The sequence below is a fragment of the Elaeis guineensis genome, chromosome 6, assembly GCF_000442705.2.
Source record: "Elaeis guineensis isolate ETL-2024a chromosome 6, EG11, whole genome shotgun sequence".
Lineage (NCBI taxonomy): Eukaryota > Viridiplantae > Streptophyta > Magnoliopsida > Arecales > Arecaceae > Elaeis > Elaeis guineensis.
The window spans coordinates 127588396-127614949 of NC_025998.2; the positions used below are offsets into that span (position 1 = coordinate 127588396).

The window sequence follows — 26554 nt, forward strand, 5'->3', positions numbered from 1 at the left end:
TACTGTTTAACGATGCTTATAAGCGTCGCTAATGACTTAACCACCGATGCTTCGAAAAGCGTCTTGGTAGAGTGGAGGATGCGTTGTCATTAACGATGTTAAAAAGCACCGTTAAAAATTAATTTTATGATACTTTAAAGCATCGTTATAAAATATTGTGATGCTTTTAAAAAGCGTCAGTGCTTTTCGTCTCCACTCTTACATAGGCGATACTTTCACGACGCTTCAAAAAGCATCGTAAACCTTATTGACGATGCTTATTAGCGTCGTAAAATGCCTTTTATAGCGTCGCTTTTTACCATTTTCACTGTAGTGTGATCTCATAATTTCAAAATGACGTGGATAGCACACGGATAGATAAGCTCACGTAAAACGTCGTGAGGTGGACTCATGATTTTCTAATAAAATCATAGTTTGAAATCATAATTTCATAAAATCATGACTTCGAATTATGATTTTCAGTTTGAAATTCACACGCCAACCCCACCTAAATTTGTGGGATAGATTTATGATTTTAAAGATAAAATCACAGATCAAATCCATGATTTCAAGATAATTTTGTGAAATCACAAGTCTATCCCACAATTTTGCTTTTGAAATTACAGGATAGATCCACAATTTAGTGAAATCATGACACTAACCCATGATTTCATTGTCTTAAATCTCTCCCACATGCCAAGCTCTCCTAGCAAGCCCAATCCATCCGATTGTATTTTTAAATTCCCACTTAATCAAACCCCCCCCCAAGCCAAGCCTCATCCATCCGATAAAATGTGTCTTTTAGGCAAGTATTCTAACCCTAAACCTTGCTCTAAAATTATCCTAATAACTTTTAGAAAAGGTAGAGCTATTTCAAAAGGAAAAAATAGTTAGGATAGAAAAAAAAACCGACCTTCATCTAGATATGATGAGGGTCTATTTTTAAATAATGGGTGTAGCAAAAATTTTATATCAAATTTTTCTCGAAGAAAGGTTGTAGGTGGAAGAATTGTTCATTTAAATGATTTTAGTGATTTTCGAATTGGTTTTTTATTTGAGAGGATGGGTTGGCTTCTTATGATTACACTCAACAAGTCAACTTATCCTACTCTAATTAAAAAATTTTATAATAATTTTAGTTTTAATAGTTTTGCTTGTTCTATGTTATCCTATATGAAAAAAAATTATTGAGTTTAATTGTAACATTTTTGGTCAAATTTTAAATATTCTGTCAGATGGTGATGGATATTTCAATACTACTTACTGAAATCATAGATGTTTAGATTATCAAAGCTGTATTAGAACTGTTCATGAAGATGATAGTTTAATTAAAACTTATAAATCTAGTGCACATTAGTTACCATTTGAAAATAGGTTAATTCATCATATTAATTTTTACATTTAATTTTCTACCAAGAGGAGATCATAGGAATTAACTCAATTATAAAAACCAAGAGGAGGCCATAAGAATTAACTCAATTACAAATGACTTGATATAACACAAAATATATGCCCCCTACTTATAGAAGTGGGGATACAATTTTTCACAAAAAATTATTTATTAATAGATACATCCTCACAAAGAAATACTCTACTTTACAAAAAAAAACACATCTCTAACATAAAAGACAAAACCTTATAAAGAGCCACATCTCTAATCTAAAAGATATAACTTTATGAAGAGAAACATTTCTAATCTAAAAGAGACAATCTTACAAACAGACATAACCTTTCAACAAAAAAAAATTAAGAAAATAACAATAAACAAGCTGATAGTCTAACAATAAAATCTGCCAGTGTAGAAAGAAGAATGATATTTAAATATGAATAAATACATTGTCAATTTCATTGGCTGTCTCCAAATGCTGCATAGCACATTCATCAGACCTTAATTTTGAGTTGGATGAAGCAAACACCAAAGATCCATGTGCCTTATTTTTGAGAAAAAGAGCTCGTCATTCTATCATGGAATCTACAAAGCTCTTGAATTTTTTATAGGAAGACCCTCCTTCCTTAGTACACCCATTAGCAATGTCCTTCCACATTAAGGCCTTGGCCACCACAAGAAAAGAGATTTTTTATGATAAAAATATTTACGACAAAAAATATTTCATTGCCAATAAGTCTATTTACGATGAAAAATTAAATTTATCACTAATAATAAAATATTTATGATAAAAATTTATTTTCATCGCAAATAGCTCCATATTTGTGATGAAAAAAATTTTCATCATAAATATAAATTATTTATGATGATTATTTTTATCATAAATAATAAAATATTTATTTTAATTTTAAATTTTTAAATATTAGCGATGAAAATAGTTTCATCATAAATAATACAAATATTTGAGATGAAAACTCATTTTTCATCGCAAATACAAGTTATTTACGATGAAAAATTTTTATCAATAATATTTGAAGAATAATAAAAAATTTTAAAAATTATAGATTATTGATGATAAAATTTTTTTATCATAAATAATTGAGTATTTCTGATGAAAACTAAATTTTCATCACAAATACCTCTCTATTTATGGTGAAAACTTTTTATCGCTAATAACTAAAAAATAAAAAATTTTAAAAAATTAAAAAATAAAGATTATTTATGATGAAATATTACATCATAAATACTCGAGTATTTATGATGAAAAAAAATCATAAATAGTTGTTATTTATGATAAAATTTTTTTATTGATAATATTTAAAAAAAATTTAAAAATTTAAAAATTATAGATTAATTATGATGAAAATATTATATCATAAATAATCTAGTATTTACGATGGAAAGTTTCTTTTCATCGCAAATACATTATTATTTACAATAAAAATTATTCATCGCTAATACATAAAAAAATAAAAAATTTAAAAAATTTAAAAATTATAGATTATTAGCGATAAAAATTTTTCATCGTAAATAGCATAGTATTTGCAACAAAAATTAACTTTTTATCACCAATACGTGACTATTTATGATAAAAAAAATTTTATAGCTAATATTTAAAAAAAATTAAAAATTTAAAAATTATAGATTATTTATGATAAAAATATTATATCATAAATTATTACTTATTTATGACAGAAATTAGCCTTTTATTGTAAATACTCATCTATTTAGAATAAAAATTTTTATTGCTAATATATTAAAAAAATAAAATATTTTAAAATTTTAAAAATTATAGATTATTAGTGATAAAATTTTTTTTTATCATAAATAGTTAATTATTTGAGATAAAAATATTTTCATCATCAATATTTTAAAAAAAATAAAAAAATTATTTACGATAATATTTTTTGTCTCTAAGTTTTTTTGAATCTGTCTCATTACTCAATTTTGCATAGGTTGTTGATTCTATGGACTGATCAGAGGTTATAAAATACAAAGACCTTGTATCTGCCCAAGAACATAGAAAGGAGATGATACTGGATCTTTATATATTAAAATATGATCTACAAAAAGGTTATCCAAAGATTTTCGAATGTATAGCAAACTAATCCTCCTAAACTTTTTTAAATAAAAGTTTTTCTAAATTTTTTAGTAATTATATAAGTCATTTGCATGATGATGTAATTAAGTCATGCATAATAGGTGTAGTATTCATCAAGTTCAAAATTCATAATATTGATTAATCATGTCCAAATAGCAAGATATCTTTTATGATAAATCATATTAATTATGGTGTCTCTATCTAAGTTACTCTAATAAAAAAAAATAGAGCATAATTAATATTATACAATACAATAATATTTATCATAATTTTTTATAATAAATTAGTATTTTTTAAAATATTTAGTTACCCATAAATTATTCTAAGTTTAATTAGAAGGCATGAAAAGTAATTTTGAGCATTTGGTTATCTCAAAGGATCAAAGTCAGTTCCCAACCTGAGGATCCAGATTCAAAAATACTTAGAATGACTTGGACTGATAAGAATTGAAATGAGTTGTACTCAAGTAATCAAATACTCTTAACTCAAACTGTAGTTGATGCTACTAAAGCATACTTTTTATAGTATTAAATGAAATAAGTTTCAGTAACAAAAAAATGAAACTAATAGAATATGATTGTATAGCCCATATATTAAATATGAATAATTTATTTGTTTGACTCATATTTTGACTCCTTTTGGTATTAAATCCAAATTTTTTAGATATGTCCATGACATAAAATATTTATCTCTATGTTCCTTTAGCTCAACATTGTATAAACTAAAATTTTTTGAGATGACATCACACATGAGATGCAAGGGGACTTTGGATGGCTATGATCTTCTCATCCAGTTACATAAAACAACTTATAACCACACTTATAATTTTAGACATGCACATATATTATCTATATGCAATGCCTATTTATTAAGGATGGGAGTTGACATTATAGGGTGGATATGTGTTGCATAATTTACTAAAAAAAAGCTTGAAACTTGGATTTAATATAAAAATAAATATATAAAAATAAATTAATATCTTTCCTAGTTTATTCTTGTTTGAGGAACAGAGAAAATTGTATCTCATGAAATCACATATCTTTTTTAAATTACAAAAACAATACCCTCTGTGCATATGCCCAATTATAATAAATATTATTTATCATTATCGTTTATTTTAAAAATTTCAAGAATAGAGATTGGAGGAAACTTGGTTGAGATCCAATATATTTATTAACTAATTTTGAGCCCCTGCATTATGTGCAGGTTTTAGGTCATATAATGGATTATTTTATATATATATATATATATTTATATATATATATAGTAAAATTATGTCCATCTAATTTTTTTTTGTGAAAAATAATTAGCAATAAAAATTATTTTTTATTTCTAATAACATAATTAATGATGAAATATTTCATTTTTATCATAATTTTTTTGAAAAAATGAGGTAATTTTTTTTATCAAGAATTATTAGTGATGAAAAACTTTTTTCGTCACTAATAAAATAATTAACAATGAAATATTTTTCATCGTAAATAAATTTTTTTATGGAAAAACTTTTTTAGTGAAAAAATTTTTTTTTTTGACGAGAATTACTAGCGATGAAATTTTTTTTTCATTGTTTATAGAATAATTAACGATGAAATTTTTTTTCATCGTAAATAATTTTTTTTGTGAAAAAATTTTTTAACAAATTTTTTTTTTTCTGAATTATTAACGATGAAAATTCAATTTTTATTGATAATAATATTATTAGCGACGAAAATTTTCATCATTAATAATTCATGTCACATCACGTCTCTTCGTGCGAAACAATTCTTCTCCCCCCTCCTGTGCAAAACCTCCCTTTTCTTCCCCCTCCCCCCTCTCTGCTCTCCCCCCTCTCTCCTTCGTCACTTCCTACCACCATCCGCATCTGCATCATCGTCTGTGTCTGCCCACCATCATCCACGTCTGCACCATCGTCCGCGTCCGCACCATCCTCATCCATCGGAGGTATCGATTTCAACCATCTTTCTTTTTTTTTGGTGTTGATCGGGCCATCGGGGGGTCGAAGAGTGGTCGGTCGGTGGTGGCAGAGATGGGGCCGGTGGCGACTGAGATCGGGTTGGTGGGGAGGGGGTCTGGGGCCAGAGATGGGGGGTGGGGCTGGGGGAAGGATGTGGCCGATGGGGGATGGGCCAGGGAGGGGGCGGCCGGCGGCCCTGTCTCCATCGTCGAGGAGGGTGTCGGCTGGCAGAGATGGGGTTGGGGAGGGGGCGGCTGACGATTGGAGGAGACGGGGTCGGGGAGGGGGCGGCGGGGAGGGAGGAAAGGAAGAGAGAAAGGAGGGGGGAAAAAGAAAAAAAGGAAAAAATGAAAGAAAAAAAAGGAAAAAAAAGAAAAAAAGAAAAAAGAGAAGACGGGGCCGGGGAGGGGGCCTAACGGTGGAGACGGGGCCGGGGACAGGGCCGCTGGTGGCTTGGGAAGACGGGGCTGGGGAGGGTGTCGGCCGGTGAAGACGGGGCTGGGGAGGGGGTGGCCGGCAGTCGGGGGAGACGGGATCGGGGAGGGGACCTAACGGTAGAGACAGGGTTGGGGACAAGGCCGCTGGCGGTCGAGGAGACGGGGTCGGGGAGGGTGTCGGTCGGAGGAGATGGGGCCGAGGAGGGGGCGACCAGGGGACATGGGGTCGGGGAGGGCATCGGCCAGCGGAGACGGGGCCAGGGAGGGGGCAGCCGAGGGTCGGTGGAGATGGGGCCGGGAAAAAATTTATTTGATTAATAAAATTATTTAATTATTTGATTAATTATATTTATTGCATAAATTTTTTAGTGTTACTGTTAAAATTATTTAATTATTTGATTAATTATTTTTTATTCCACTAACACAATGCACATTGCTGTTACTTATTATAATTTAATTATTTTATGTACTATTTTGTATATTTTTATTTATTATAATTAAATATAAAAAATAATTCTATTTTGGAGAAAATTCTATTAAATTTTTTGATGAAAAAATTTCAATGCACAGTTATTCTTTTTTGATAAATTAGAAATCTATCTTCGAATGTATGTTCAGAGATAATAGTTAAATTGTATTGAGCCGTAGATTTTCGTTCAAGAGTCGACCTTCATCGAGATCGACTCTTAGATGTCTCATATTTGAACTTTTTAAAAAAATAATAATCTTATTATTATTAATAGTTGATATTTTATTTTATTATGTGGTATTCAGTAGTTATCTGCCCATTGTTCTCCGGATACATGGTGGTAGGGTGCATAGGCACCATATTTACATCGTATACTTGAAGAATCATGGAGAGATGCTGTCAAAATTTTTAGAATAATGAGATAAAATATTCACTAATAACAATAATAAGATTATTATTTTTTCTGTGATCATGTGTGGCTATTTGGGTAGTGATGTTCAAACTGCATTGATTGAGCTGGGAGTGTTCTTTCGAGAACTGTGTTATCGAAAATTAAAGATTAACTTACTTGAGAGATCTGAGAAGGATATCATACTCATTCTTTATAAGTTAGAAAAAAAAATTGATATTATGGTGCATCTGGCTGTTCATCTTCCAAAGAAAGCTCTTTTGGCCGGATCGGTACATTATTGATGGATGTATCCTATTGAAAGATAAATAAATTATATATACTTTATCATATCAATTATAAAATATAAATATATTTTTAAAATTTAAATTTATTTTTATTTATAGATTCTTGTGTACCTTAAAAAATATGTGTATAATAAAGCAAGGCCTAAAGGGTCTATAGCGAAAGTATATATAGCTACAGAGTGTGTTACATTCTGCTCGATATATCTTGACAATATCGAATAAGATTCAATCGTACAGATCGTAATGCAGATCATGAATGGAGTGATAATGAACTGACATTGTCTATATTTAAACAAATGATTCGACCTCTTGGTGCAAGGAGATGAATTTATAGATGTGAACAAGCTATCCAAGGTATATTTTACGTTCTAAATAATTATGAAAAAATTGAAGATTTCATTGAGTAAGTACCATCTTAACATACTATTTAATATTTTAAGTAATTTTTTTATATCGATATAAAATTAAAAATCATAACTTGTTGCAGTGAGTACAAGAGTATACTATATAAAGAGAATAATATGGATGCTGATGATTGATATAGGAAAAAATTTACAAAATAGTTTGATGATCTTGTAAGTTGTATTAGTAATATATTATTTATTTAATTATAAATAATATAATTTGAACCAACATAATTTTTTATGTTATGGTGTAGATGAAACATAAGTATTTCAATAAAAAAGTGGGTGCGACTGATGAGTTGTATGATTTAGCATGTGGTCTCGATTGAAGGGTTAATCACACGCATCTTGCATCATTGGAGGAATGAGATTTCACACAAAGGAGCTTGAGATGCAACGACGGACTCAAAATAGTGGGATTGCTACAATAGGATATGAAGGAGAAGAAGAGATTGAATATTATTGTATACTGGTAGATATCATAGAACTGAAGTATGGGTCCAATAATTCTGTATTCTTATTTTAGTGTGAATGGTGGGATATTAATAATAAAAAGATCGGTATTCATATCGATTCATACTTTATCAATGTAAATTTTACACGAACATGGTACCAGAATGAGCCATATATATTAGCAACTCAAGCGAAACAAATAATATATTTGAAGGATCTAAAGTATCGAGGTAATTGGTATGTTGTACAAAAAATAACACCTAGAGGCATATATGACATGCCAACCCGATTAGAGATGGATGAAAATTCAGATTTACATGAAGAGGAAGCTTTTCAGCAAGAAGAATAAATATTAGCCGAGCTTTTTGTTGATGAAGAACTTGTAACAGCACATTTGAATAGGGCTGATCTGCCGTCCAACGAAGTTGAAGCTGATTTTGTATTTAATCTTGATGAGTCGGAGGGTGACGATCAGTTCATAAATGACGATGAGATAGAAGACGACACATATATCGATTATTGTGATTCGGAAGAGGATCTACATATCGAGGAAGATACGAATATTGATGAGTAGTTCTATATTCTTCATTCAATCTTCTCATGCAATAATAGTATGTGATATAATTGTATTCATTAGAATGTAATTTATTTTTTGTTATTATTATTTAATATTATATTCATTTATATGTCAAAAATTATAGATATGGCATCAGAAGACAGACGACGACGTTCGTATTCATAGTCTACCTCAAAGGTTGAGGCACCTTCATCGATCTCTATTGCCGCACCAATTCCATTACCAAAGGGTCCTGCACTGGCAGGTCCCAGTGAGATAGGTCCCAGTGAGGCGGATCCAAGTGAAACAGATCCGAGTGGTATTATTATACTTTTTACATAATAAAATTTAATTCTTTTATTTGGATAGCTATCATACTAATGATTTATTTATTATTATTTCAGTCCAGTTTTCATCGGTAGTGAGGCGAGGGTGAGGTCCATCGAAGAACCTTGCTCTAGAGCATTGGAGATGCGAGCACCCGAGACAGCATCTCCATATTGAGATACCACCCGACTATACCAGACTTATTAGGGGATGGTGCGAGCCATGGCAGACTGAGCTGGGCATCATATGCCGCAGCTATGCCCCCATGATGCTTTTCGATTGGCATCATGTTCTACCGGATCAGAGAGAAGTTTTGCTACACACACTTATAGGTAAAATAAATTATGTTGTAAATATTTAATTTGCATAGTATTCTTCTAATATTGGTTATTGACAGGGTGTATTCGACATCATTGATTTTGAGGAGGATCGCATACGACGAGCCATGGACACTCATTTATCATTGCATTTCAAGGATTATCGCCATCATGCATCAGTATTGGTACCATGTGGTGCAGGATCATGGGGAGGAGGCAGCGCGGTAGCAGCCTTATGACAGCATCACTATAGATAATTGGACTGTCATATGCCGGCATTACGAGGATCCGACATATCAGGTTACACATCCAAACTTTTTTTTTTTAGAGTTTAATGATTAAATTATTTATTTTTAAATTAAATTTATTATCTACTAATTTGATTAGTAACTGTACAGAGAAGATGTGCCCAAAATATCATAAATTGGACGAGACAGACCATATCATATTGTGGGGGTTCGAGGTCGTTCGTTTGTCACATGGAGCACATGATAGGTAATTTTTAATTTTTATTTAGCATATAATTTTTTAATTATTTAAAAAAATTTTAATTAATTATTTTTAAATTACAGGAAGATGCTGAGAGTGGTGAGCTTCCTGGTAGGATCGATATCTACCGGTAGACCCACCATCTACGATCAAGGGAGTGGACGACGAGGAGCTCAGAGCTCTTTGTAAGTTTTTTTAATTATTTTTTTATTTACAATCTAATTTTTATTATAAAATTAAAATAGCTATAATTTTAATTTTCAAGATCGTATAACAGACATAAAATTTCAACCTACCCCTTAGGGCTCGTCCGCACTCCCAGATGATGAGATATGTGATCAGGTGAATGGTACGAAACTCTGTTATATTAGGAGTTTAGGGTATGGGATCACTGCTCTCTCATCCTTACGCTCGTCTAGGGCTGACATCCATTCTGCCTGCGAGGCTCGACTGACGGAGGTACAGAGACAGATTGTCGAGGATCGACAGCGGGCTGAGCAGCGAGCTCAGGAGTTGGCTGCACACATCGACGAGTATCAGCAGCTCTAGATCTAGATGATAGAGCAGATGGCACAGATGGAGCAGACGATACAGCTGATAAGGCAGCAGCAGGCCGGTCCGAGCTCTTTCAAGCCCTCTCCTTTCCCAGCTTGTTCTTCAGATACCAACACTTGACAGCTTCTTCATGTAGTTTTTTATTTTTATTTCAAACTTGTTATAATTTTAATTTAATATAACAAAATAATAAAATTTATTTATGAGTTTATTATGTAAATTTTTAATTTTAATTTTTAATTTATAAAAAATATTATAAATATAAATTAAAAATATATATTCATAAATTATTTTTTTTAAAAAAATATGTTTAAATTATTAGTGATGAAATTATTTTCGATGAAATATTGATCACTTAAAATATTTTAGTATGATAATTTAATTTTTTAATAAATATAAAATTATTAAAATTTTATATAAAATTAATAACGATGAAAATTTATTCATCGTAAATAATTATTAGTGACGAAAATTTTTATTGAAAATTATTATATTTACGACGTAAGTTTTACATCACTAATATTATATAAATTTTATTTTTAAAAAAATTATTATTAAATTAATAGCGATGAAAAATTTTTGTTGCAAAAAATATTATTTGTAGTGCAAAATTTTTCATCACTAAAAGTTTTTAAAAATTTTATTTCAAAAAAAATTTAATTAAATTAACAGGGATGAAAGTATTTTCATCGCTATTAATTTTTTATTTATTAGTGATATTATAATTCATCGTAAATATTTTTTTACGATTAAATTTTTTTGTCAAAAATCTTTTAACGATGAAAATTATTTGTCGTAAATAACTGTTATTAGCGATGAAATATTTTTTTCGTCGTCAAATATTATCAACGACGTGATTATTTACGATCAAATATTAGCGACGAAAATTTTGTCGCCAATAGTAGATTATTAACGATAAAAATTTTTCGTCACTAATAATCTGCTTTGTTGTAGTGCCTTCATTTCCGTATTCAAAAATATTTGGTCCATCAATAACCTGCTTTGTTGTAGTGCCTTCATTTCCGCATTCAAAAATATTTGGTCCACCTTCTCTTTGATCTGCTTCCTTGGAACAAATCTTTTGTCATCAGGATCCAAACTCAAAACAGTCTTCCAAACATCACAGATATAGGTCCGGTTGAGGAATTGATTGAGCAAGGACGGCCAGCAGAGGAAAGGAACTCCATTCTTCACCCCTTCCTATGTTGAATTCCAACCACAATGAGAAAAGAAGCAAGCAATGGAAGGGTGAGCCAGTACTTGCTGTTGAGGAGATCTCCTACCCACATTCCTTGGCCTCTAACTCGACCTCGAAACCCATCGAACCAGGCATCATCTGTCCCATCTGCGAGATCACGTCTTACGACCCACAAGAATGGATGGCCAGATAGTTCAAGCCCAAGTGCAAGCTCCTGGCATTGGTGTTGGTTGAAGACTGCTACGTTCCCAAATGCCACATAGATGACAGAGTCAGCAGGTTGCTTATCGAGCCAACTCATACAGGTTGTATCCACTTGCCGGATATGCCCAACTATTTTTTCAGACTGTTGGCTTGTGAGTAATGGTCCTGTTGCGGCCAATCCCCTCATCGCCTGATCGTCGGGAACGAGCGCCTATAAAAAAAGTCCGCACTGATCGGAGGTGACTCCGGCGGGGACCCTTCGACGGTCAAGTCAGAAAGGAGACTAAGCAACAATAGAAAAGAAACAAGGAGCTCAACGAGAGAGGGTGAGAGCGAAAGCTAAAGAGGAAGAGTTCAGGGGTTTCGAAAAGGGACCTCCTTCAGCATTGTTGCCTTCCCCGTTTTATAGTAGAGCGCGGCATGGCGCCGTCATTAATGACGCAGACAATGGGAGAATTGTCAAATCGCCGAAGACTGTCAGGGTCACCGTGAGGCTGTCAAATCACCGTGGGGCTATCAAATCATTAGGATTGACCCATGCCTTAGGTGGGATAATGTCCCAAGACGGCTGCGCCGCATGCCGTTGTCAGGACGGACAGTCTCCAGCAGTCGTACGGTGTTTGAAGGAGCCGACCGACTATAGGTCGGTGCCTGGTTGAGGAATGTCGGGTGGAAACCCGGAGACCCTCCGATGGTTAGTCGGGCGCGTTGTGGGAGTCGGGTATCGGGCCCCATAGTTCGGCCAATCGAGAGCGGAGAGGGTCTGCCCGACCGACGTATACTCGGTCGGTCGGTGACGGCAGTCGTCAGTCGGCAGAGTCGGCCGCTGGTCATGCAGGCCCGATGATGAGTCGGCATGAGGGGGACCGGTCGGTATGTCCCAACAGTTGCCCCCCCACTCCTGAGTCGGATGGTGCGCTGGCCAGTGTCTTTGCGTGGGCGGCAGCATCGGGCGAAAGGAGTGGATACCCATTGCATTAAGTCCTGATTCTGACGACCGTATCGCTGGTTGATTCAGTGTCAGGCATCTCGTGAGTGCTAGGCGACCCATCGGTATCAGACATCCCATCGGCGCCAGACGTCCCATCGGTGTCAGACATCCCACCGGGAATAAAAAGCACCTTTCCTGCCGTCTCTTCGGGAACGCGAACCGTCACGACTTTTTCGCCGCGTGGTGGGGAGCCATTGGGCCGAACCCGCTCAGGTGGATAGAGGTGACGTGGCCCGATCTGAGGATAGGTACGCCGAACCGTCGGGCTGAAGAAGGGTCCAGATGTCGCCATGTGTCGCGATCTAGGAGATCCTCGCTGGTCGTGCCTTCATCTCAGCCGTCGGGGGGCACTATATATACAGGGTCACTTGCATTTGGATTTTCACTTTCCAGACTTACTGCCGAGACTCTGTTTGAGAGTGGTCCCTTGCCTTAGGTAACCGTCCTCCTCGTCCTTCGTTTCCTTCCCTGCTTCTTCCTCTTTTGTTCTTTGATTCCTTGCTCCGGCGTAATGGCCAGAACATCTCCTCGAGGAAGTCGGTCGGGGAACCCGACTGACGATTCTTGGTCGACCCCGAAGGTGGAGGTCTCTTTACTTTCGGGGCCGAACGTTGATCGGCTCCGGGAGCAGTACTGCATCCCGGAGTAATTTCAGCTGTTCGCCCCTGGAGCCAATGGTCGGGTTAACAACCCGCCTGCGGGCCAGGTGACTTTCTATGTCGAGGACCTCCGAGCCGGTCTTCGCTTTCCGATTTTGGAGTACGTCCGGAACGTGCTGGACTACTACGGGCTGTGTCCGACGCAGCTTGCGCCGAACTCGGTTCGGCTAGTGGTCAGCTTCGCTTTGTTGTGTCGGCTTCTACCGACCAACCCTCGCCTTTCGCTCTTCCGAGCCTTTTTTGTTCTCCGACCCCACCCTAAAACCCGAGGGTGGTGGTATTTCAATCCTCGGAAGGGCCTCTCCTTTATTACCGATCTTCCATCGTCAATTCATGGATGGAAGAACCAATTCTTCTTTGTCTTTTCTTCCATTCCTTGGGGGTTCCCTATCCGTTGGGGGGACCCCCGAACCCAACCAAACGAGAACAGTCGGGTTGAGGCCGCAGATCGGGAAGACTTCCATCGTCTGAAGGATATTTCGGTGCCGAAGCAGAAGGAGCTCGTCACCGAGCAGGCCCTGTACAATGCTGGTCTCAGCCTGGTGGCCCGCCTAGGTCTGTTCCGTTTGTGAGTTTTTTTTTTTTTGATGCCGATGCTGATTCCTTGTCGTCATTTCAGATATACCGTCGAGGATGAGGTTGACGGCAGCCGACATCTGTCAGCACACGGCACGGAAGAGGCCGGCGCAGGAGGCCGGGCCATCGCGGCCTCCCAAGAGGCCTCAGATCGCTTCGCTGAGCGAGTCGACTGGGGCGGAGGCAGAGCCCAGACTGGTGTCGAATCGGGAGTCGGTCATTGCACTGTCAGTGCCGACAGCGCCCGTTGAAGTCCCATCTGAGAGACCATCGATCGAGGGAGCAGCCTCGCCCGAGGGACGGGCGGCCGAAGGATCGGCCGAGGGTTCGCCGGCTGCTCAGTCGGCAGAAGAGGCTCGGGAAGAGGCGCGCGAGCCCGAGCAACCTGCGTCTGCTGCTGCCGCACCTTCGGGAGGGACTCAGTCGGGCTCAAGCATGCCCTCCCTTTCCGACGTCAGGGCCTGGATATCCGCAAGAGGGAAGGCCCCGATGGGATCCGACGACATCAGGAGGTCGGCCGGCGGCGGAGCGTCGGCCAAATCCCCGCTTCCCGAAGGAGCGTCAGCCCTGGCCAACCACGACTTGGCCAGGAGGCTATGCCAGGCACTCATCCTCTCCGCCGACGTTGAGGCCATGAAGAACCAGCGGATCTCCGACATGCTGTCCTCGTTCTACCCGTCTATGATCCGGGTAAGTCTTCCTCCTTTTCATTTTCATCACCGTTTTTCATAAGTTTGGTCTTCTGACGGTTGGTTTTGTCTCTTGCAGCTGATTTATAACATATTCGAGCTGGAGGTCGGATACCGAAGATTTGGTGATTTGCGCACGGTCTGGAAAGACAAGGCCATGGCCGCCGAAGCCGATAAGGTCATACTAGTCGATCAGCTACAGCAGTCGGTCGATCGGGAGGCCCGGCTTGAGGGGGAGATCTCCCGTCTCATCGAGGAGGTCTCCCGACTCACAGGCACCTTGGCGGCTTCGGGGATCGAGTTGCAGTCAGCCCGGGACAACGCCAAGCGAAAGTCCCGCACCATTCGTCGGCTGCATCACGAGCGGGACGACTTCGCCAAGGAGCTCAAGGCCGAACGCGAGCAGCTCCAAGTAAGCCTCGGAAACCTCGCTAAGGCCGAAGAGAACCTGTCTACTACTCAGGCCGACGCAGACATCGCAAGGGTGGAAGCGGAGTCGGCGAAGGAAGCCATGGGTCAGGCTGTGGAGAACTTCCACGACTCCAAGGAGTACCGGGAAGAGCTTCTAGAGAGCAGCTTCCTCTCATACCGAGTGGGGTACGAGGATGCTCGGGAAGCCGTCCGGGGCTTATATCCGGAGCTCGACCTCGGTAGCATCGTTCCATCAGAGTCGGAGGCCCCAGCTGCGGATGAGATGGCTGACCCATCGTCGGGAAGTCGCACCACCGTAGTGGAAGCCGAAGCCGACGCGGACCAAGCCACCGAAGGTCTGGCGGCTCCGACTCCTGAAGTGGCCCCGATCCCCGAAGCCCGAGTGGATGCGCCGACCTCTCCCAATCTTCGCCCGGTGGAGGAAGCCGACTCTGGGGATTAGTCGGTCTTTTGTTTTTACTTTTGTTCATCATACTTGTATTCAGGCTTCGGCTTAGTTTTGTAAACTTAGATTGAACTTTAATGAAATCAAAGTCTTTTTCAGCTTGGACTCTTCTCTCCTTTTTTTTTCGTGTGTCGTGGGATGTGTTTTGTGTGGTTCGCCGAGATACTTTTTGAACACATAAGTCGCAAGCCCAATAAACTAGTAAGGACATTCGGTAGGATCCCTGGTGATGATCCGAGATAGTCGGCAATTCACGCCGCAGCAAAGGCAGAGCGGATTCTGACTTTGGATCAGCCTCCCGATTATCATGCGACGCGATGGTCAAGAGCTTAAATCGAATGCCTGTTGCCCAGATGTGAGTCAGGTGCGTTCGTCGAGCCGAGGGTCGATCGATCTTCGGACATAACTTGATGGCCGGATCATTCCGTAGGATCCGATAGTCGAATGTCGCTCGATGCATTCAGTCGAATGGCATCCGATGCGTTTAGTCAAGAAAACGATGATGAGTCGAGTTCCCATTACCCAGATCTAGGTCGGGTACACACGTCGCATCGTGTGATAAATGATGGTGAGCCGAATATCCTTCGACCGATCGTGACCTGGTCGGTAAATTGCGAACGCGACATTGGTCGCGTTGGCGCTTTGCCTTTTTGGCCGGGGCCGAGTCGGCATGTCAGCCGATCGTTTTGCCCGAGAGTTTGACTGTAGAAGGAGTGTAACCCCCATCGTGGTGGATGTGTCGGCCCTCTCAAGCGTCCGATGTGTCATCGGCGATTGGGCCGTCGGTTCCCAATGGAACATTGGGCTTAAGTCGGGGCATCGGTGTTCATACTTCTGTCGAGCGCCGACCCACAGTCGAAGATTCGAGATTCCAAACTCCGAAGTTTTGAAACTAAACTTGTATTCCAGACAAGGGGATACAAGGTTCACTGGTAGTACAACTTTAGATTGTCGGCATTCTAGGTCCGGGGAATGGCATTCCCTTCTAGAGTCTCCAGTCGGTAAGCTCTCGGCTCGTAGGTGTCCGCTATCTTGTAGGGTCCTTCTCAGTTCGGAGCTAAATTCCCCTGGTCTAGAGGCTTCGAGACTTCTGCCTTTCTTAGGACTAGATCCCCAGGCCTGAAAAGCTTTGGTTTGACCTTGGCGTTGTAGTATCGGGCTACTCTCTGTCGGTAAGAAGCCATGCGAAGTTGAGCCTCGCACCGGAGTTCGGGTAGGAGGTCCAGGTCGGCCCTCCGACACTCAGAGTTGTCTGGCTCCTGATACTGCTCGACTCTAGTCGATGGTAGCCCGATCTCAAGCGGTATCATCGCCTCCATCCCATAGGCCAAGCCGAAAGGTGATTCTCCGATTGGGACATGGGGTGTCGTTCGGTACGCCCATAGGATGGAGTTCAACTCCTCGACCCAGAGGCCTTTGGCTTCATTCAGTCGGATTTTGAGTTCATGCAGTATGGTCCGGTTGGTCACCTCGACCTCACCGTTGGACTGCAGATGTCCGATCAAGGTTAGTCGGTGAATGATATGAAATCTCGTGCAGAAGTCTCTGAAGTCTTGATTGTCGAATTGTCATCCATTATCGGTGATAATGGTGTACAGCAATCCGAACCTGAAGATGATGGACTTCTGGATGAAGTCTTCCATCTTCCGCTCGGTAATTTATGCCAGAGGCTCGGATTCCACCCACTTAGTGAAGTAGTCGATGGCGATGACTATGAACTTCTTTTGGCCAGTCGCCGGAGGGAAGGGACCGAGTATGTCAACCCCCCACTGGGCGAAGGGCCACGGGGCGACAATAGGGGTGATTTGGCTGGCTGGTCGGTGTTGTATGTTGGCGTACCTCTGGCATGGCTCACACTTTCGAACCAACTCAGCTGCATCCTTCCTCATAGTGGGCCAGTAGTAACCCTGCTGCAGGACTTTGTAGGCCAAGGATTTGCCCCCCAAGTGATTTCTGCAGATTCCTTCGTGTACTTCTCTGAGCGCATAGTCCATGTCGGTCGGTCCCAAGCATCTGAGCAAGGGGAGGGAGAATGACCTTTTGTAGAGTCGGCCATCCATTATCACGTATTGGGAGGCCGACCATCGGAGCCGTTTGGCCTCTGCAGGGCCTTCAAGGCTAATTCCGTCGGTCAGGTATCGGACAATCGGATCCATCCAACCTGGTTCGGGTGCTAGTTGTAGCACCTCCTCGGCCTTGTCGATGCTTGGCTGCTCGAAGTTTTCCACGAACGTCTGACCCAAAGCGTCGTAAGCTGAAGTCGCTAGCCTGGAGAGTGCATCGGCCCGAGCGTTCTCCGACCTAGGGATGTGGGAGATCTTAAAATATTCGAGGCGTGCCATAAGATTTTTCACCTTCTAGAGATATTTTACCATAGTTGAGTCTCGCGCCTCGAATTCGCCCTTGACCTACCCCACGATCAGCTGAGAATCGGAGAAGATCCGGAGGCTGTCGATCCCAAGCTCCTTCGCCATCCTCAAGCCGGCGAGAAGCGTCTCATACTCAGCTTGATTGTTGGAGGCTTTAAAGTCGAACCGGAGGGCATACTCAGTGACCACCCCCTCCGAGTTGGTGAGTAGGAACCCGGCCCCGCTTCCCCGAGCATTGGAAGCTCCGTCGATGTGCAGTACCTAGGTAGACCCGGGGTCAGGCTCGGAGATCGTAGCTCCTCCGGGGCTCCCACCTTCCGACCCTTGGTCGGTTGTCGGGCACTCCGCAATAAAGTCGGTCAGGACCTGGGCCTTCAAGGCAGGTCGCGGTCGGTACTGTATGTCGAACTCACTGAGCCTCATCGCCCATTTTGCCAGTCATCCCGATGTGTCGGGTCGGTGCAATATCGCCCTCAGGGACTGGTCGGTGAGGACCACAATGGCATGCGCTTGGAAATACGGACGGAGTCGTTGGCGGACACAGTCAGGGTGAATATCATCTTCTCCATCTTCGAGTACCGAGCTTCAGCACCGTGGAGCACTTTGCTAGTGTAGTATATAGGTTGATGAATTCGGCTCTCATTCTCTCGGATGAGCACCGAGCTAACCACCTCGAGGGAAGTGGCCAAATAGAGATATAGCGTCTCTCCGACTTCCGGCTTCACAAGCAGCGGTGGGGAGGCCAGGTACCTTTTCAGGTCCTCGAAGGCCAGTTGGCACTCATCCGACCAAGAGAAGCCCTTCACCTGCCTCAGGGTTTTGAAGAATGGGAGGCATCTTTCAGCCGATCGAGAGATGAATCGGCTGAGGGCGATGATTCTTTCGTTCCGTTGCTGGACCTCCTTCTTGGTGTCCGGGTGCTGCATGTCAATGATTGCCTTTATTTTCTCAAGGTTAGCCTCGATTCCACGTTGAGAAATGAGGAACCCGAGGAACTTCCCGAAGTCACTCCGAAGACGCACTTAGTCGAATTTAGCTTCATCTGGTGTTGTCGTAGAGTGCAAAAAGCTTCTTCGAGATCTCGAATGTGATCTGTAGTCTGTGCACTCTTTACCAGCATGTTGTCCACATATACTTCCATATTGCACCCGATCTGATTTTTGAAGACCTTATTGATAAGTCGCTGGTAGGTGGCTCCAGCGTTCTTCAGCCCGAAGGGCATTACCCTGTAGCAGTAGAGGCCCTTGGCGGTCAAGAAAGCGGTGTGCTCTTCGTCTTCGGGTGCCATCCGGATCTGATTGTGTTCGACAAAAGCATCCATGAAGCTGAGCAGTCGGTGGCCGGACGTCGCGTCTACCAGCTGGTCGATTTTTGAGAGTGAAAAGCTGTCCTTCGGGCAGGCGCGGTTTAGGTCGGTATAGTCGATGCAAATCCTCCAACTTCCGTTAGCTTTTTTCATCATGACGATGTTGGCGAGCCAATCGGGGTACGTAGTTTCTCTGATGAAGCCTGCCTCGAGTAGCTTGTCCACTTCTTCATCGATGGCCTTCTATCTTTCAGGAGCAAAAGATCGCTTCTTCTGCCTCATCGGCCTCATCACTGGGTCGATGTTGAGTCGGTGTGTCATCGTCTCTGGGGGATACCCGATATATCCGATGCCGACCAAGCGAATACGTCGGCATTGGCCTTCAGCAACTCCACCAACTGTCGTCGCTCGGGGTGGGTAATTGAGACCCGACCCATACCACTCGTTCGGCATTCTCCGTTATCGGGATGGGAACAAGTTGTTCAGTCGGCTCACCTCGTTCTTCCTCTTCCCGTTGGTCCAACTTGTCGACCGTCAGGGAGCCCTTCAATTCGTCGCTTTGAGCGGAGATCTGAAAGCATCACCGAGCGAGCTGTTGATCCCCGTGCATCTCTCCAACTCTATTGTTGGTCGGGAACCGAACCAGCAGATGATACATCGAGACTATCACCCAGAGGGCGTTTAGTCCGGGCCTCCCAAGTATGGCATTGTAGGCTGAAGGCACTTGGACGACCGCAAAGGTCAAGTAGACTGTGCTCTGTCGTGGTTCGGTTCCAGCCGTCACGGACAAAGTAACTTCCCCTTCCACCGTGACAGCATCTCCAGCAAAGCCTATCAGGGGTGTAGAGACTCTCTTGAGCCGGTCGGCCGACAGTCGCATCCGGGAGAAGGTCGAGTAAAATAAAATATTTGTCGAACTTCTATTATCTACAAAAATCCTTCTTACATCATAATTTGCTATTGTTGCCGAGACAACAACAGCATCGTCATGGGGAGTTTGGATACCCCAAACATCTTCATCTATAAAAGAAATTACATTGTCTTGGCGCAGCTTCTTCGTCGGCTCCCCCCAGCGGTCGTCCCCAGGACCAATCATTTGGAGATCATGTTGATGACCCCGGTCGTAGGCTGGTTAGTCATTGCCTCTTCGGTCGACTGGGGTCGTCGGTCGGTGACGGGCCGAGTCGGCGGGTTCCTTTGGAATTTGCCGAGATATCTCCGACGTATGAGGGCCTCGATCTCATCCTTGAGTTGGATGCACTGCTCGGTGTTGTGACCATGGCCCCGATGGAATCGACAGTACTTTCGCCAGTCAAGGCCCTTTGCCTTCAGAGGCGGAGGCCATCGCAGATATTCTTCCCCTTCGATCTCCATCAAGATCTGCACACGAGGAGCAGAGAGAGGAGTATAGGAGTTATACCTGGGATGCGTCGGCCTCGGACTCCGCCATCGAGGCGACCTCTGGTTCCATTGCTGGGGTGAGACTTGTTTGTCGGTCGGAGGCCTGCTCGGCTCGGCAGGGTCCCGACCCTTCCTTCGCTTCTCCTTCGGGCCCTTGGACTTGGTCAGGCACCGGTCGGAAGCTCTTTCATCCGTGCGCATGTACTTGTACGCGCACTCCAGCAGTTCGGCGTATGTCCGGGGGAGGGTCTTGTCCAAGGAGTAGGTAAATCGAGACCCCCTTAGCCCCCTCTTCATGGTCGAGATTGCCATGTCTTCGTTGAGGTCCCGAACCTCAAGCGTGGCCGCGTTGAATCACGTCACGAAGTGTCGGAGCATCTCATTTTCTCCCTGTTTGAGGAAAAAAAGGCTGTCCGAGGTTTGTGACGGCTTCCGGCTGGGGCTGAAGTGGGCCACAAAAGAATGCTCAAGCTATCCAAAGGAGTGAATACTTCCTGGGCGAAGGTCGGAGTACCAGGCCCTGGCAGCTTTGCGAAGTGTGACGGGGAAGCCGATGCAAAGAAGGACATCGGTCGCCACTTGGATCGTCATGAGAGCCTTGTAGCTCTCCAGATGGTCAACTGGGTCGGTGGAGCCATCATAGGGCTCCACATGGGGCATCTTGAACCGACTAGGAATCAGCTCGTCGAGAATGAGTCGGGAGAGAGATTGAACAGTCTGGAAGTCAACGTCGTTCGAAGACTTCTGTCTGTCCACCTGCAGCTGGGCAAGCCGACGGTCGATTTCTTCGAACCTGCGTTCGTAGTCGTCGACCAGCCGGTGCTGAGAGACCCCGGGGGTGGAATCTCTTGATGAATTTGAGAAGGAGGCGGACGGTGTTCGCGGCCGCTTCTCCTTCCTTGCTCGCTCCAGCTAGGAAGGAGACGATCGTCGAGACCGATGGGTATCACACCGTGGCCGCCCCTCCTCCTCTCGATGGGAGCGCTGTGACAGCTGCTCCCGAGGAGGAGACGAAGACCGACGCGGGCACCGGTGGCTGCTCCTGGAGGGCATCGGGTGTACCGTCAGTTGCCCCATCGACAAGGGCGGCAACCGGATTGGTTGTTGTTGAAGGCTCTTGACCGCGTCTGTCAGCACGGTCATCTTCCGTATGATCGCCGCGATCTGCGCCTCCGTGGTCACCACGGGATGTGGAGAGCTAGATTCCACCATGGAGGGTGGAGGAGAGGCCTCTTTCCGACGGAAAGAGTGCCTCACCGACCCGGTGACCCTCGACCGCTGAGCTCTGGTTCTTGTCATCTCGACAAATATTTCGAGTTCTGTGGGGGTCGTAATCCCTGTCGCTATCGCCCCCTACCTGGCGCGCCAAAACTTGTTGCGGCCAATCCCCTCGTCGCCTGGTCGCCAGGAACGAGCGCCTGCAAAAGAAGTCCGCACTGACCGGAGGTGACTCCGGCGGGGACCCTCCGACGGTCAAGTCAGAGAGGAGACTAGGCAATAGTAGAAAAGAATCAAGGAGCTCAACGAGAGAGGGTGAGAGCGAGAGCTAAAGAGGAAGAGTTCAGGGGTTTTGAAAAGGGACCTCCTTCAGCACTGTTGCCTTCCCCGTTTTATAGTAGAGCGCGGCTTGGCGCCGTCATTAATGGCACAGACAATGAAAGAATTGTCAAATCACCGAAGACTGTCAGGGTCACCATGAGGTTGTCAAATCGCCGTGGGGCTGTCAAATCACTAGGATTGACCCATGCCTTAGGTGGGATAATGCCCCAAGGCGGCTGCGCCGCACGCCGTTGTCAGGACGGACAGTCTCCAGCAGTCGTACGGCGTTTGAAGGAGCCGACCGACTATAGGTCGGCGCCTGGTTGAGGAATGTCGGGTGAAAACTCGGGGACCCTCCGATGGTCAGTCGGATGCGTTGTGGGAGTCGGGTATCGGGCCCCATAATTCGGCCAATCGAGAGCGGAGAGGGTCTGCCCGACCGACGTATACTCGATCGGTCGGTGACGGCAGTCGTCGGTCGGCAGAGTCGGCCGCTGGTCATGCAGGCCCGACAATGAGTCGGCATGAGAGGGACCGGTCGGTATGTCCCAACAGGTCCAACAGGCAGTAAGTTTGGAAAGAGGGTGAATGATGGTGACTCGAAGGTTGGAGAATGTGTTGCAAATGATTGTTTCAGCAAGCTTCATTGATTGATTATTATTGACCATGAACTTGAAGAAGACTCCTTCTGGATCGAGATAACTGGCACAATTCTATAAAAGTTGGCTTGTATTCACAGATGGCATGCCAGGGCTCAGCTGGAAAGTCTCACTTCTTGCTGGCATTCCTGCATGAAATGCAAATAGAAAAGATGCTTGATGATAATTTTGTTATCCTGGTGCTTGTCCTCACATATGGAGATTTTTTTTTAAAAAAATAAATAAATAAAACATGCTTGCTATACGAATGCAACCAGTTTGCCCAATAGAAGACACAACTAAATAACACCTAAAAAACTGAAGGAAACCAATGGTGAGTACTAATAATTACTACCAGTAGTTTGATGGACTTTTTCTTTCACATTTTCTTTTTCTTTCTTTGATCTTCATTAAAACACAACCCTTTTCTTCCAGTAATTTGATTCCTGCTGATATTCACTAAGCAACAACTGCATATCATGTTAACCATATTTGCAAATTGTGCTCTAAGCTGCTTTTTGTTGGCAAAATCATCCACTTAAGGTTTTGTATGATTTGGCTTCTCTCTGGTTTTGCTCATGAATTTCCAGAATAAAAAGCTGTATATCGTAGCATGGAAACTTAACTAATCAAAAGACGCGCGCGGGGGGGGGGGGGTGATGTGTGTGGACCATATTCGATCTTCAAAATTATTGCAATAAGAACACTTTTACAAATGATTAATTGGTATGTGCTAATGTTACACAAGGATTATATATCAATTTATATTATTTTCATCAAAGAGGAATTAGAGTATTGGTCAGGAATAAATTCATACTTTCTGGGCTTTTAATCACTTTCTCCTACACTTTTTTAAAAAGTTTGAATGTTGAAAAGATTGAAAAGTTGAATCACCATGCTATGAATTGTTTTGCTGGTCAGAGAAAAATGAGCAAAACCCAAATCTTACCATCGGCATCGATGATACCATCCTGGATCATCTTGGGAATACTCAGAGATAATCCAAGCACTGCAGCAGACGCAGGCCATAACGCAGCCGACCGGATGCCCATCTTTTGCGCCACTTCGAGAGCCCATCCCATGTTCCAATCGGCGATAACGCATGTAACCTGGTTACCTCCTGATGTGTTCATCTGTTTTATGGGTTCCTCCAAACGTCCAGGCATGACCCTTAAGTAGCCTTCAGTCAACTTTTGGATATCATTACGGTCTTCGCCAGGTGCCAATCCATCCAGAAAGGAAACCATCTGTATCCCTTTCACTCCATCACCACCGTTCTGGGACAAGGAAGCAACAACATGCTCATGGTTGAACTCGGAATTGATGAATGTGATCTTAAAGCCATGGGCAACCAAAGAGTGGGAGGGAGCTAGTATGGGAATGACATGGCCTTGCGTTGGACAAGGTATGATGATGGCATGACGAGAACCCATTGCTACAAACAATTGTATCCAAGTTCTTCTGCTGTCTCTATTTTTATGCCGGGTACGAGGATAAATAGGCCGAGGCGCAGCAAAGGATGACAATGGATTGGGTATGGGTTGGGTTGGTTACCCACCCCATAATTTAAAGCACCGTATCCCTACCGCCTCACATAAGAATGGATCGGCTAGGATAAATGGTGCAGATGAAATTGGATCAGTAGATGAGCTAAATTGGATCGAGTGGAGATCAGAACTCATTATACAAATATTCTAAAATAATTATAATTTTAAAAGGGAGGTTTTGGATTAAGATTATATTAGATTAGGTTCAAGGTAAGGTATACTATTGCTCACATTCGATCTAAATCTATTTCGGATATTTTATTTAGAATCCAGATTCATACCATATTTTAATTGGATTGAGTAAAATCTATCCTATTTAGATCAGATCGGATAGAATATTCGATAAGTCGGCTATAATTGTCATCCCTATCACAAATAGAGTATTAATGCATTAAAGTCCTCCAGATGAAACCATATTAATTTCTTACATGGACCATGAATCATTGAATCAGGTAATTATTTTGGCACATCAATTTTATTTGTGTCATACTGAGTCATTTTAGAAAATACCTTATCTTCAGCTGGGAGGTAGGTATGCACTATTGAATGGTCAAAGGCACATGCAATATACAGTAGCGTTCCGCATGAAAGGCTCATGCAATGGTGACATTTTCTATCCTAGATGTTGCCTAGAGATAGCAACCCAAGAGAGAGGAGGGAGATATGGGTTCTTTTAAAATTTTAATAAAAATAAGCTCTAAGCAAATATGTACTTCTAACTTGAGTAATTGTGTGGTGATTATAATATATAATAGCGGAAATAACTTATTGAATTCAAGATAACAAAGTAAAGCAAGTAAAGTAATAAGCTAAAGTACAACACAAATACACAAAGATTTATAAGCTCCTCCAAACACCGAGGCACAACCCTTAAGAAGCCTTCAGTCACCCTTCGAAGATCATTATGGTCTTCACCAGGTGCCAATCCATCCGGAAAGGAAACCATGTGTATCCTTTTCACTCCATCACCACCGTTCTGGGACATGGAAGCAACAACACGCTCATGGTTGAACTCGGAATTGGTGAATGTGATCTTGAAGCCATGGGCAACCAAGGAGTGGGAGAGAGCTATTAGAGGAATGACAGGGCCTTGCGCTGGATAAGGTATGATGATGGCATGAGGAGAAACCATTGCTGCAAGCCCGGTTGTCTATATTTATATGCTGATACAAGGATAAACCGGCAAAGGCACCCCACAAACTAGGGACGGCAATAGATTTGGTGCGGATCTGGTCGGCAAATATACGTATCCATTTGGTAATTAAAAACTCAACACCCACATTAATCTCGGATTAGTTTGGATAAAATGGGGGTCAAATTGGATTAGATAGACAAGATAGTTTGGATGGGATCGAGTCGGTCATGCAAAGAACTCATTATGCAAACATTCTAAATTAATTATAACATTGAAAGAAGAATTTAGATTAGGATTATATCGAATCAGATTCAAGACAGAGCATACTATTATCTGCATTCGATCTGAATCTACTTCAAATATTTTATCTAAAATTTAAATTTATCTAAAATTTTAATTGGATCAATTAATACTTGCCCTATTTGGATCGAGCCAAGTTAGGTATCTGATGGATCCATTCCAATTACCATCCCTACCACAAACAGAATATTAATGCATTAAAATTCTCCAGATGAAACCATATTTCTTACATAATAAAGACGCTAGAATCAGTGAGTTAGATTTCCAGATAATCACTTAGCAATCAATTTTATTTCCGGGTCATGGTGACTCATTTTAAATAATATCATATCTTCAGCAGGAAATGAGATAAGTATGCACTATTGGGGAATACTGAGTGGCCTCCAGACTCGTGACGTTGAAAGGCACATGTTATGCTGTCATATCTTCTATCCGACGACTTTTCTTTTTCTTCAAAAAAAAAAAAAAAAAAAACCCTCGTGTCTGAGATAGGACAAGCCTAAACTTTTTATTAAAAAAAAAATTAAAAAAAAAAAGAGCAAAACGCACAGGAAGCAAAAAAAAATACAACGTAAGTATTGTTCCACCCAATATTTAAATCTATTACAGTTTATTTTTAATTGACATTGAAAGATAAAGAGATACAGTACTGAAACAACCTACAAAAAAATTTAGATCGAAAGATTGTGCTCCGATGAGAATTCTCTGATGCTTAAGTCAGAACATGCAAACAGAGAAGCAGAGTTTTAGCTCTCTGAGATGGGTTACTTACATGGATCCTCGAAATTTGAGTATTTATAGAGGAGACGGCTGTGTAACCATTTTTGATAGACAGACTAACCAAATTTGGTGCGGTTATTTAATTGTGATTCTTAAGATCAGATGGTTACACTTGAAAGCTTCTCAAGATCATGCGGTTACATCCAGATAGTATTAACAGCTATGGCCAGATAGTATTGACAGCTATGGTCAGTTGGCACCTGTCTTTTGAATCTGAGCCC

General features: G+C 42.1%; 1 pseudogene; it reads right to left on the minus strand.

The window, feature by feature from the left end:
- Positions 1-1934: 1934 nt before the first annotated feature.
- On the minus strand, positions 1935-25250 carry LOC105046691 (UDP-glycosyltransferase 83A1-like; annotated as a pseudogene).
- Positions 25251-26554: the final 1304 nt, after the last annotated feature.